Consider the following 13,021-nt stretch of genomic DNA (forward strand, 5'->3'; position numbering starts at 1 on the left):
ATCCAACAGTGCAATGCAATGTAGTTTTAATAGGCTCTTGTTAATGCCCTAATTTTGTCCCCTTGGTAAGCAACACTTTTCTCAGTGGATAAAGTGCATATAAGACAGAGAGACAGGATAATGAGCTACGCTACTGCAGACAGAGAGAAATATGAAGTGCGTATATTGGGGAATGGAGGCTGATTATAGTCAAGCCATCGTTCCAGATGGGAGTAATGTGGCCACTGAGGCATCATGTCTGACAAACTCACCAAAACAATTGATTATGTGGTCTTCTCTCCAATGTATGTCTGAGCACACGACCACAATCTTCACTTAATATGCAATAGTCTCACGTAGCCCAATCCATCTCCACAGAGCTGTATGTGTCAGCACTAGAGAAAGGTCTGGAATCACCTACTATCATTCTGCTATAGGGAAAAAATGCTCTGGCTTGGTAATATTTCTTTAAACCAGTCACAATTTGGGCAGCACTAAGCCCAGAATGCAGCATCAGAGCTTGTTTTGGTGTAACATTTGCACGTGGTGAGGTGAGTACTGTCATTTGAAAGGCAGCCTAAAAAAGCCCCGAAAATGGTATTAACAGTTATAAACCGATTTAATGCTTTAATGTAAGAGTTTAGGCTGTCGGTATCAATGTGAGTTTGTTGGGACCGTTGAGCGACCATGTTGAGTGTTAGTGCTGCTGATGTTTTAGCTCGTGATGTAGGAAAGATGTGACAAATCAACTCCAACTAGACATGTCAGACAATGGATCATCATCTGGCATGACAGTCCTGTGAGATAGAGTCTGGGCTTTTCCTAGGTGCTTTCATAAGTTATTTAATTGGTTGTGGATCTTAGGGCTGCCCAAGACTAAGACTTTTCCTAGCTGACCAATAGTCGTCATTTAGTCACCTGCATGTTGACAGTATTAATTTAATTATCAAATTATATATTTCGGGCGGGGCAACACAATGATTTGAGTTCAAGGTCTGAGAAAGAATAGTATCAGTAACATTGTTGACACTGTGCTACATTACAGTGAAACTCAAAACCGTACTAATGAACCTTCCTTAATATAGGCCTATATTTTATCTACAAGTGTATGTCACGCACTGAGTGAGCCACCTGTTAATGACGCTGTCGGCAAAGCAGTAATGATTGTGCTAAGTGGCTAATGGGCATGTAGCTTCTTCCATGTTTCAGATGATACATCATGTCTGTAGTTGACGAATGATAGGCGAATGTTTGTCTGCAGTGTTTACATATCACCTTATGTTCGTCCTTCACCTTCTCAAAATGATCCCACACTTTGGATTTCCTGTCCGACATGTTATTAACTAGCCTGTGTTATAACCACAGGTACCAGCCCTGTAAATTAGGGGCCATACACATGCCGCATCTTTAACCGCCTGGAAAATGCGAGGTCGGGCTCTGGGTGCTACTCTTGTGCCTTTTTTGTGGCAGCTTTCAAGATTGCAGTGCCAGGTTGCATCTGAAGTTGCTTAGCAACCCTAACAAGCATTGTGTAGTCTATTTACCTGAAATCCTGAGTGCAGAGCTGATCTTCTTCCAGGCAACGTTTATAAGTGTGTAGGCGTATCGTCCGTGGGACGGATGTACAGCTCTGGGTAGCCCTGCACTAACATGATCAACTTTTCCGTATTCATCAGACTGAATATTTACAGAAGAAGGGAAAGATATCTGTCAGCTGTGATTGGTTTGTAACGTGACTCCTGTCTGACTGCTGAGCGTGGCCTCTTCCTGTGTCTGTCCATTCAAATTAAACTCCCACATGGTCCAGTTGTATAGGTTTTGATTTATTTTGACAAGGCGCAGCTCCTAATTAAGTTTCATGTTTGTGTGGGGGGTTTTTGTTTTGTTTTGTTTTTTCTGCAACTAAGCGACCAATGAAATCTTGCGAACTAATGACCTTTCTGGTCGACAAACGTTTGACTATTAGGGGGCAGCCCTTGTGGATCTTAACAATTGTGCAAAAGCACAAAGCAGGCATGCCTTACTGCACCATGTAAATCTTCTGTCAAACTTGCCATTTTCAGCATATTAGGTTGTTGACTCCAAAGATTTTGTTTCTTCTCACAAGGGGATTTTTAAAACGATAACAGTCAGCAGAAGTAGGGAGAATGCTGACCTAACCAGGCGGCCAATGGCAGGCTTATAGCCACAGTCTACATCCTGTGAGCCTAAATATCCATTTGTCCAGGTATGTACCTACAGATTTTACCAAAAGTCATATTTGTTCGGCTTTTGGATTAACTGCCAGTGGAACTGGAGATTTACTGTATAGCCCAAGCTCTGCTATATTGTCTTCCAACAATTTAAAAGAGCAAACTGGGATTAGAGGGCAGAAGACACACAGGACTAAACTAAATCCAGGTATAAACACACCACATTGCATGGATGTACCTCCACAAAAAGCTTTTTCAGCACCATGGGGTCAGCATATCTGAGGTACTGAGAGGCTAAGCCTTAATGTCACCACAATGGCAGCACAAAGACAGGAAAATCAATGGAAGAGGGAGATTTTTTCCGCTTTAACTGCTTACTCACAGAGACCCTCCCCCTCTCATTATGCATCTTTGGCTTCAACCAACCTCTCAGTTGTACATAGCTTCAACTGCTCCGTACACTCGATTGCTGTTTTGTAGCCTCCTGTGTGTGTTTGCACACTTCATCACGGCACACACGGTTTGTCAGTGTTCTCATGCTGTGTATGATTTGCCAAATTATACAAGAGTGAATAGAAACAGACTCATTATGAGACACAGGACCTCAGATGAAGAGTGACCCACTGCTCTGCACATCTGCCAAAAGTTAGTTATTGTTTTCATTACAGGACCTCAAGATTCAGGTAATCAATAAAGTCGTAGCAATGTTCATTCTTACACATTTCATTTATATATCTTATCCTGTGTCAACTGTCAACAACCCATTGTGCCATTATTACTAAAAACCCAGTGGAAGCAGTTCAAAACGCTACCGAAAATGTACCAATCCAATGTTTCCACTCCTCACTTCCACCTACTTTGCCATATAATTCAGCTTGCTAAAGAAAACCTGATGTATTATATCAGGGGTCTTCAACGGTTTTCAGGCCAAGGACCCCTTTGGCTGAAAGAGAGTCGGAACAGAGACAACCTACTACTAATTGTATAGAACTGAGTTGCACTGGAGGTAATTCTCCGAATGTTTTCAGGTCTTCTCTTGTTTGCACTTGCCTGTAGCTGCTATAGTCAAAAGCAGTTGCTGTAAGTTGTGATGAAGGGTTGGCAGTGGGATTATGTTTTGACTTTACCAAACAAAAGGAGTGACACATCTCCCCCACAGACGTCATTTTCAGTTGACATGAAAGCTGCGGTAAAGGTTACTGAGAGTAGATCATGTGCATTTATCAAAGACATATGCTGATTAAATAGCCGTTACTACCATATGTAGACTTACAGCAGCCCATAAATCTGTGTCAGGCTCACACATGCAATAATTTGCTCTGGCACAGGAAGATGGTGTCCTCATTCGTAATGTCACCTTCAAAGCTTTGATCAGGGTTTTCATACATTTTCATGGACAAAATTTCAAAACTTTTCCATGAATTTTGAAGGATCTATGATATATTTTTGCCCCACTTGCCTGGCGTTTTTCAAACTTATCACGTTCAAACTTTACTTAAAGATAATTTCAGATAGCTGGCATACATGAAGAGATAGCTACAATAAATAACTGCCATTAGGTTACATTACATGGAAGGTTATCCATGGAAGATTACTGTGACTTTTTCATTACACTCAACAAAATCCCATGACTTTTTCAAAGCTTTTAATAATTTTGAATAATTCCATGATTTTTCCAGGCCTGGAAAATGTCATGTGAAATTCCATGACTTCCATGACCGTGGGAAACCTGTCAAATTGTCTCCGCCATTGTTGAACTGATCAAACAGCCATAGATGTATTTTTAAACAGCCGAAAATACATAATGTAGGAGACACTGGGTATCTTACTATATAATGACAGCCCACGTTTTTCTCCTCACTGACTTGGTCAATTCATGTGAAATTTGGCACAGTGGTAGAGGGTCATGGGAGGATGCGAGTTAAGCAATATTACATTAATTGGCCAAAGGGGGGCGCTATAGCAACCGATTGAAATTGCAAACTTTGAATGGGCATATCTCATGCCCTGTGTGTTGTAGAGACATGAAACTTTGCACAGACATGCCTCTCCTAATGAGGAACAAATTAGCCTCAACAACCCATAACTTCCGGTATATAGATTGTCCGCCATTTTGAATTTTTTGAAAAACACTTAAAATCAATCTCTTCCTAGGAAGCTTGACCGATCTGTATGAAACTCTGTGAACATAATCTGGGGACCAATATCTAAAGTTCCCTCTTGGCAAAAGTTGGAAAACTTACTTAAACTGAGCTTCTATAAGGCAATGAATATTGCGGAGGGCGTGGCTCATCACATAAAGGTGTATGACATCTCAAGGGTTTCACCGATCACCACGCAACTTTGTAGGCATATGACCACACATAATCTGAGGGGACCCCTCCATTATTGACCCCATCAAACAAAATGGGGGCGCTAGAGAGCTAATTTCTTATCTAGGCCTAACCGCCATATCGATTTTTACTAAACTTGGTAGATATGTAGAACAGGACACCTCAAGGTGACTGGAGAAATTTCACTCTAATTGGCAACTGGGTGGCGCTATAACAACAGAAAAATGCTTAAAAATGGCTAAAATGCAACCGATCGCTGTGGCTCCCCCTGTGGCCGAATGTTTTGGGGTTTTTTTCTAATTTTTGGTATGACTAAGTCATGGTATGGTATGTTGTACTCAATGTCAAATTTTGGCACAAAGTACTCTTATTTGTCTGCTACACACAGTAATTGTCCAACTTCTCCAACTGTATCACAGACTCTATCAATGGATGTCACATACAAGGAGTTCCATTGTTACAACTTTTATCAATAAAACTAAATGAATACAAAAAATACACATAAAAACTGATACATACACTATAACCAATTCCTACTAAGGTCTAACTCACTAAACTGCACCTGTCAGATGCTTAGTGCATCATGTGGAGTGAGACCAAAATACAAGTCTGCTGCCTCAGTCAAGTAAGCATTCAAGACATCCTTTTGCTGTGCATTGAAGACTTTTTGATTGCTGTGATCGCCCACACAGGGCTGCTGTGTTTTTCCTCTTTGTCTGAGCTTTTGTAATTTCTTGCAGTGTCTGCTCAGTGTCAGATACAGTATTATTTGAGGACAGACCTTGCTGTCTTTCCCTGGCTCAACTCATTTGATGCAGATTTAAGAAGCGTGCAAGCACATCCCTTTCAGTATTTCTCACCAACTCTCCTGGCATGCTGACAAAAGGAGTAAGAGAGATAGAGAATGTGTTTAGCTGTTACTGGGGTTATTTGTAACACTTTTTAAAAGGTGTTACGATCCCTGTCAGACATTGTTTAGTAGCATGGTGGTTTGAAATGAGCAAAGATAAATGCCTCACATTTTACCTAAGAAATGACTGTCTAATTTTATACAAGTTACATAATTCTAATCTCAACAGTATCCGTATGAATCAAAATATATAGACTTGGTTTAAAAAATACCTTCAGCATGCCTTTTCACAAAGCTTTAAAATTTCATATGCAAGGTCAGAACAGAATCCGTCATAAATTAAATGTATTACACTCAAAGGCCATCCCTTCTTGGTGAAAGCATTGCATTTGACTTTGCTTCACAGTTTGGGAGAAGAGTGTCCCAGGGTACATTTTTTACAGATGTATTGCAACTCACTTTGACAGAGTAATGGATTTTCTCTGGAAAAAGGAAATTACTTTCTATTACCATCAGTGCTACAGTATAAGAGGGGACCAGGATCAATAGATAGCATAGTGAAGTGACTGTACATTTAATTACCAGCTGTGACAACGTTGTGACGGCTGGATTCGTTTTCACCCTGTATGCCTATGTGTGTGTTTGTGTGTGTCACCATGGCAACATTTGGTCCAGAGGACATTGATTGTATCGGGAACTACCACAGAAGCTGTTTAGAGCATTTTGCCAGGTGTTCTATGTCTGTCTGTCTTTCTGCCTGTGGGCAGAGTTTGTCTCCACAGTAGTGTCACAACTGTGCAAAATGCAGTCACTACACTTTACACCCCTGGCCCATATAAGTTGCAAATCGCTGTATCATGGCTGGAGTCATCCCATCAAAAGATGATCTGTAGTTCATTTAGTAATGAGATACTCTTTAAACATGACTTTAAACTTCCCGAACTGTAACCAAGTAATGTCTGTGCCCAAACCTGTCCATACCTTATTCATAGCAGCAGCAGATCAAATAACACTTGTGTGAACAATATTTGTAACAGTAATTCATTGCTGAAGGCACTGACAAACAAAATGTTGTCCTGCAGATAGACTCTCAAAATATGCTCATATCACTGTTAGTTTTGAGTTAGCATGCATCCCAGTATTTCTACTTTTACTTCAAGGGAAACCATTGTAGCCCACTACTACATTTATCTGACAGAGATATACATTGCTGGTTCTGTTGCAGAGTCAGATTTTACTCACATAATATAACAATTAAAATGTGATGCATTCATTAAACTATGCAGCAAGCCCAGTCTCACTCCGGAGTCGTCGAAATCCGGCGCTTGGGCAGTGACTTGCGGCGTCAGAAACCAACGAAAAAGGCGTCCTTTAATGTGAGCATGATACGCTGCCACTTGTTATATAGTTTAACGGCACCCGGTGGCGTCAGGGGAAATGCAGCAGGACAAGGACAAAAGTTAAGGTGGTGAAAGTTTGACTGGGACAGGTGGGAGGGCTGATGGATGGATCCAACAAACGCCGACTTTCACCCTAGAGAGTGGTGTTCGCATCCCATAAGATTCTAAAGCCAAACCCTGTTCTTTTTTCCTAAACCTAACCACTTCCTTTTGTTGCCTAAACCCAACCATGTATGTTAGTTGTTGAAGGAAAAAAAACATCAATTTATGGTGTTGTACTGAAATAGTGTGTTTATTTTGAAAGAGACTGCATGTAAACGTTAAATTTCCTGTAAAAATGGAAGTGTATCTTGAAAGAAGACAATGCATATAACGGGCAGGACTTGACACAGTGTCCCAGGACGTCCACAACCAAAGTACCCAGGGTACCTTGTACGTCGATTGTGGACGTGGAAAGTCCATGACCAAACGTCAATATATGACGAGTCAGAGTGAAAATGTGTTGATGCAGCATTATATTAGAATTGAAAGCTCCGCCTTGAACAGATGTTAGGTAATGTAAGTAGCATCCATTGATCTGGTAATGCCTGTCTTTCACTTTGCACTGCAAGTTAAAATATGAGTGCAGTCACTTGCTTTTACTGTGTGGTATTTATAGTTTTACTATTAATAAATAGTTTTAATTCAGAAAAAAAAGGTTTGAGTACTTCTCCTACCACTGCGAATAGCCTACCAACATTCCCAGTTAGAGAAAGGGTGGAAAGCAAGACGTCATTTGCCTGGGGCCCTCAAATCACTAAATCTGCCCCTGAAAAACACACTCAAGTCACGGCTACACTCGGCCAGAATCATGGTTGAAATACACCAAGAGGATGTATTAATTTCCCAAAAGGCATATTAGTTGCTCGCTTGCAGTTATAAAGTAGAGCGTGTTATAAGTTTGTATGGCAAACTTACACACTTCAAGTTGCAATGGCAGAGGGGCGCTTTTCCTGTAGGCTTGTGCTTGTTGACTCCAGGAAAGTGAAGCAGAGTTCGGTTAACGCAGATGCTTCCATCTGCCTCTCTGTCAGCTCCGCTTAATTTGTGCCACATTTAGACTCATGTCTATTTTGCAACTATTGGTGGTGGTTTTTTTTGTGGTTGGCTTTGGACAGTGGAGGCGTGTGGCTGAGAGTCCCTCAGCAGTGTGACGAACAGTCAGTAAAACAGATTTTTCAACGATTGTGAATCATCGCAACCACAAGAGGTCCTTGAGTATAGAGTCATAATTTTTCATACAAAACATCAGACTGATTGGTCAAGTAGCATGCAAGATTAGCTGCGGATAGACAGATACTCACAAACACACGCTTGCATGCACACACTTTCCAGTGATGACATTTGAGGGTTTTTTTTGTTCAAATACTGTCATATTCTGGTTTTTGATGCTGTTATATTCTTATTTCTAAAAACAGAAACAATGAGTTCGCAAATCAACTTAACTATGGTTATGTATTATTTATTCATCATTGAATTAAGTGGCTGGCATAGTGTACAGGAACATCTGCACTGAGTATGGGCTGGAAGTCCCAAGGTCAGAGTAGAAGACACCTCCTAAGGTGGTCGAGAATGATCGAGCTAAGATCTTCTGGGACTTCCAGATCCAGACTGGCAAACAAGTGATGGTTAACCAACTGGACATCATGTTGACTGATACTCTCTCTCTCATCCCTCTCTCTCTCTCATCCTATTACTGCATCTTGCTAACTCGGCCATTCTGGATGTCACTAACTCGGCTTCTTCTCCGGAGCCTTTGTGCTCCACTGTCTCTCAGATTAACTGATATCGCAGCGGTGCCTGGACAGCGTGACGTGTGTGGTTGTGCTGCTGCCGTGGTCCTGCCAGATGCCTCCTGCTGCTGCTGCCATCATTAGTCATTAGTCATACTTCTACTGTTATTATACACATATGACTATTGTCACACATGTAAACTGCCAGATATTAATACATACTTTCAACATATTGTACCACAGTAGCCAGAACTATAACTATAATATTATTACTTTCATTAATGTTGTTGTAAGCTACTGTCATTACCTGCATCTCTCTCTCTCTCTCTCTCTCTCTCTCTCTCTCTCTCTCTCTCTGTCTCATTGTGTCATATGGATTACTGTTAATTTATTATGCTGATCTGTTCTGTACGACATCTATTGCACGTCTGTCCGTCCTGGAAGAGGGATCCCTCCTCAGTTTTTTTGGGGAGTTTTTCCTTATCCGCTGTGAGGGTCTTAAGGACAGAGGGATGTCGTATGCTGTAAAGCCCTGTGAGGCAAATTGTGATTTGTGATATTGGGCTTTATAAATAAAATTGAAAATTGAATTGAAATTGATAAACAACAGAAGAAGGCAGTGGTGATAGATGTAGCAATCCCACAACCGCAACATCAGGAAGACAGAACATGAGAAACTTGAAAAATACCAAGGGCTGAAAGAGGAGCTAGAAAAGATGTGGGGAGTAAAGGCAACAGGGGTGCCAGTGGTTATTGGAGCACTCGGGGCTGTGACCCCCAGACTGGGAAAGTTGCTCCAGCAGATTCCAGGGACAACATCTGCGGTCTCTGTCCAGAAGAGTGCAGCCCTAGGAATGGCTAAGATACTGCGGAGAACCCTCAAACTTCCAGGACCAGAGCTTGAGGAAGACACACCACCACATGTATATATATTTATACCACATATACACATACATATGTAAATAATGTACCCCTAATGTATCAGTAGTGGCCCATAACTCATGTTTGCCCAGAGCCCTGAAGCAGTTTAATCCAGCCATGCTCACAATTACCTTCCTGCTTGTGTGAATAAATCCCTCTATTATTTTAATTGAAGTGATTAACCACACCTATGTGTCAAGTCTCACCAGAGGACAAAAAGCAATCAGAGGATCCAAAAGACCAATAGCTCATTTGGTACTTTCTTAATAATTTCACAACCTCATTCCACTCACACTCCAAGAAATTGGCCTCATATATAAGTTGACGAGACCCATCGCCACAGAATTAATGTTATTATTCTCCATGCGGCGATGCAGTTATGCAGCAATGACCATTAGTGTGTGACAACAGGAATTATCATTTCCAGTGGAGCCGACACGGACTGTTCTCTGCAGGGGTGGGCTGAGCAGGGCAGCACTGGGAGGAGACCGAACAAATGCAATTTAGTTCCTCAGAAATTTTCCCTGAAAACCTAATCATGTCTCTGTAGGGAAGACAGGGTGATAAGGGTCATTTTGTTCTTTCTAATGGAACGACAGAACGGCTGTGTGTAATGATGGGGTCTCTTTTTATTCTCTTGGCTTTCACTCACTGCCCACATCACTGCCGCACTTCTCTCGTCAATCCTCACCTCGCCCTCGCCAACCCCCCCCTACCCCCCCCCCCCCCCCCCCCACCCACACACACACACACACACTCAGTACAATACAGTACTCTGCAGGAAGAGTATGATTAAAAGTCTTTGGAAAGATCCTGATTAAAAAGTAAAAGACTTTTCAGTGTCTGAAGATGGATTTCAAATAAAGTCTCAGAAAAAGTTCTCCTGCTCTCGCTGAGGGCTGTGAAGTGAGGAATTGAAAAGCGGGAAACAAAGGGGAGTGGGGAGCGTGGGGGGGGTGTTCACTCTCTTCTGCAGTCGAGCCTCTGATGTTGAAATGCGTTTGAGTTTGTGCGACCATATTTCGTCAAAACGCACGCTTGCGTATGACAAGTACAATTTCACAGAAGAGGTAGCCTCAGACAAACGATATGTGCGGGGAGGAAAACTGCTTATCTGGCACAATGTAGCCGGGAGAATGCAACCGTGAAAACAGCAGAAAGGAACCAAAAAGAAATAAAACACAGAAGAAGCAAAAAAAAAAGGAGGGTAAATAGATAAATGGAGCACAGAGGAAAGCTATTACTCACATTTACAGGTTTGAGACTCCAGGTTTTTATTTAGAGAAGAGCAAACGTTCAGTGTAATGTAGCAATGATGTAGTGGTGTAGTAGTGCATGGATTTACTGCTGACAGGAGGCGTGTGTGTGTCCATTTGTCACACACACTCTCTCTCACACACACAGTTTGTTGTCAAGCATCTCATTATTATCTCCACCAGGCGTAATCCTGGAGGGGATCATTTGGTCATATGCGTGCGTGAGTGTGTGTGTGTGTGTGTGTGTGTGTGTGTGTGTGTGCATGTAAGAATGTGTGAGTGTGTTTATGACTCTGTCTGCAGCTAATCTCACAAGCTACTGGACCAATCAGCCTAATATTTTGTGTGCACAGTTATGACTGTATGCTTGTGGTTGCAGTGATTTGCAATTGTTGAAAAACCCTGTTTTACTGACTGTAAATGTGGGAACCTCCCATTGGTCTGACATCCCATTGTTCTGACCATATTAAACCCATTGTTCCGAAGTCCGTTCCAAAATCATCATGATGCCCTGTGGTTAAGGTCTGGTTAGGTTCAGGCACAAAAAACACTTGGTTAGGGTTAGGAAAAGATCATGGTGTGGGTTAGGGTTAGGATAAGATCATGGTGTGGGTTAAAATGAAAAAGAAAGTGGCAAACACATAAGCCGTGAGCCTGCTTTGCCTCAAGCCTTTCCCAGCTGACCCAGAGCCGGTCGCGGCGCACCATCAAGGTAGAAATACGCCCGCCAGGAGCCGTTCAGCACCGCAGACCGTCGGACTAATGGGATGTCGGACCAATGGGCTGTGGGACCAATGACATGGACCCGTAAATGTAAGATGAGCTTTATTTTTGTGAGGGCATATCTCAGTAGATCGTCTTGTTTTTCTCTGCATCTACATAATTTAATGTTAACTACATTTATATATTATTTAATTTTGCTCTTTACGTTACATTTGGAATGATTTAATATCGCGCACCTTACGTGCAGGTAACGAGAGTTATGATTAAGTTTGGCGGAGTGATAGGATATATATATATATATATAGGATGTGAGGTGTTGTCGATGTTCAGTTGTCCTACGTTCTTTTTCGGACATTAAAGTGGATCAAGTTACAGAGCAGCTGTCCCTGTGCTCTTACTTCACTTACAGCCCTTTGTTAGTTAATTCAGTTACTAGTAAGTTTATAGGTAAGACATGAGAGAGACACCTGCCTCACAATACCGTCCTTGACTGCTGAGTCCACACTCCTCTTAAGGCTAGTTCACATTACACGATTTTCACCAAGATTTTGACGTCACAGAGGATCTTGAGAGCTACCTTGGGTCAGAGGTGAGTCGGCAGATAGTCTACCACGACGAGTCTTCATGTGTGAACAAGTCTACGAGCAAGTCGCGCCCTCATCTGCGACTGGGATTGGATATCTGGCATGCTAGAAAACTGGAGAAGTTTGACACGACTGACAAAGAGCATCAGCCAATGAGAGGCAGGATATGTCCCACGTCAGCACACAGGAGGACAGGAGAAATGTGAGGAGGACTAGCTGCAGGGTTGCCACTTGCCAGGTCTGCTTATTAGCTGCGACTTTGGACTTGTTTTTTTGTAAAATCGCTTACAAATATTGGTAGTCGTGGGTTGCGTTTTTTTGGGCTTGTTTCTAAAGTAGAGTTGCCTATTTGGGCTTCCTCTCTAAACGTTGGCTTTCTCTATATATATCCATCTAATAAGTTATTTTAACGCATGATTGTATGTCGGACTGCAGGATGTTTCCACAGCTCCGCTCCCTTCGCCCCTCTCCATCTCTTTTGGGCTTGTTTCCATAGCCCTGGTTGCTTGTTTCTCTCCCAAGATCTGGCAACACTGATAAGCCAGCAAGCAACAACAACAATGGCGGCATCCACAGGATCACGGGGAGCGCATTGTGTTTGGACCCAGGCCCTGGAGGCAGCTCTGATTCAACACTGGGAAGAATATCCATGCCTTTACGATGTGTCGTCTCAGAGTTAAAAAATGTAGTTTGGTGATGTCACCACGTTATCTGGGGCTCTGTTGGCGAGGGCTCGGTGGAGAAATCTTGTGGTGTGCACACACAGGTCGTAACACAGTTGGCGAGACTCCCGATGACAGAAACACACGTCGCCAGGTATGAACACTCAAAAGATAACGATAGTCTCTGCGATGCAAAATCGGGATGAAAATCGTGTAATGTGAACTAGCCTTTACGCGGCTGGTTGGGGCCAAGTTTTCTAGAAATTGTCAGGTAACATTTTGGCCTTTGTCATGGCTCAAAAACTGGAGCATCTGCTGAGTAATTCCATACCCGGTATGTTACGATCTA

The 13,021-nt window shown here is 42.3% G+C and overlaps 1 long non-coding RNA gene across 1 annotated transcript in view; it reads right to left on the reverse strand.

The window, feature by feature from the left end:
* The window catches only part of LOC144458581 (uncharacterized), a 161,722-nt gene that overhangs the window by 26,914 nt on the left and 121,787 nt on the right, over positions 1 to 13,021 (reverse strand). The gene's annotated exons all lie outside the window — the stretch shown is intronic.

This window comes from Epinephelus lanceolatus, chromosome 18 (genome assembly GCF_041903045.1).
Source record: "Epinephelus lanceolatus isolate andai-2023 chromosome 18, ASM4190304v1, whole genome shotgun sequence".
Taxonomy (NCBI): Eukaryota; Metazoa; Chordata; class Actinopteri; order Perciformes; family Serranidae; genus Epinephelus; species Epinephelus lanceolatus.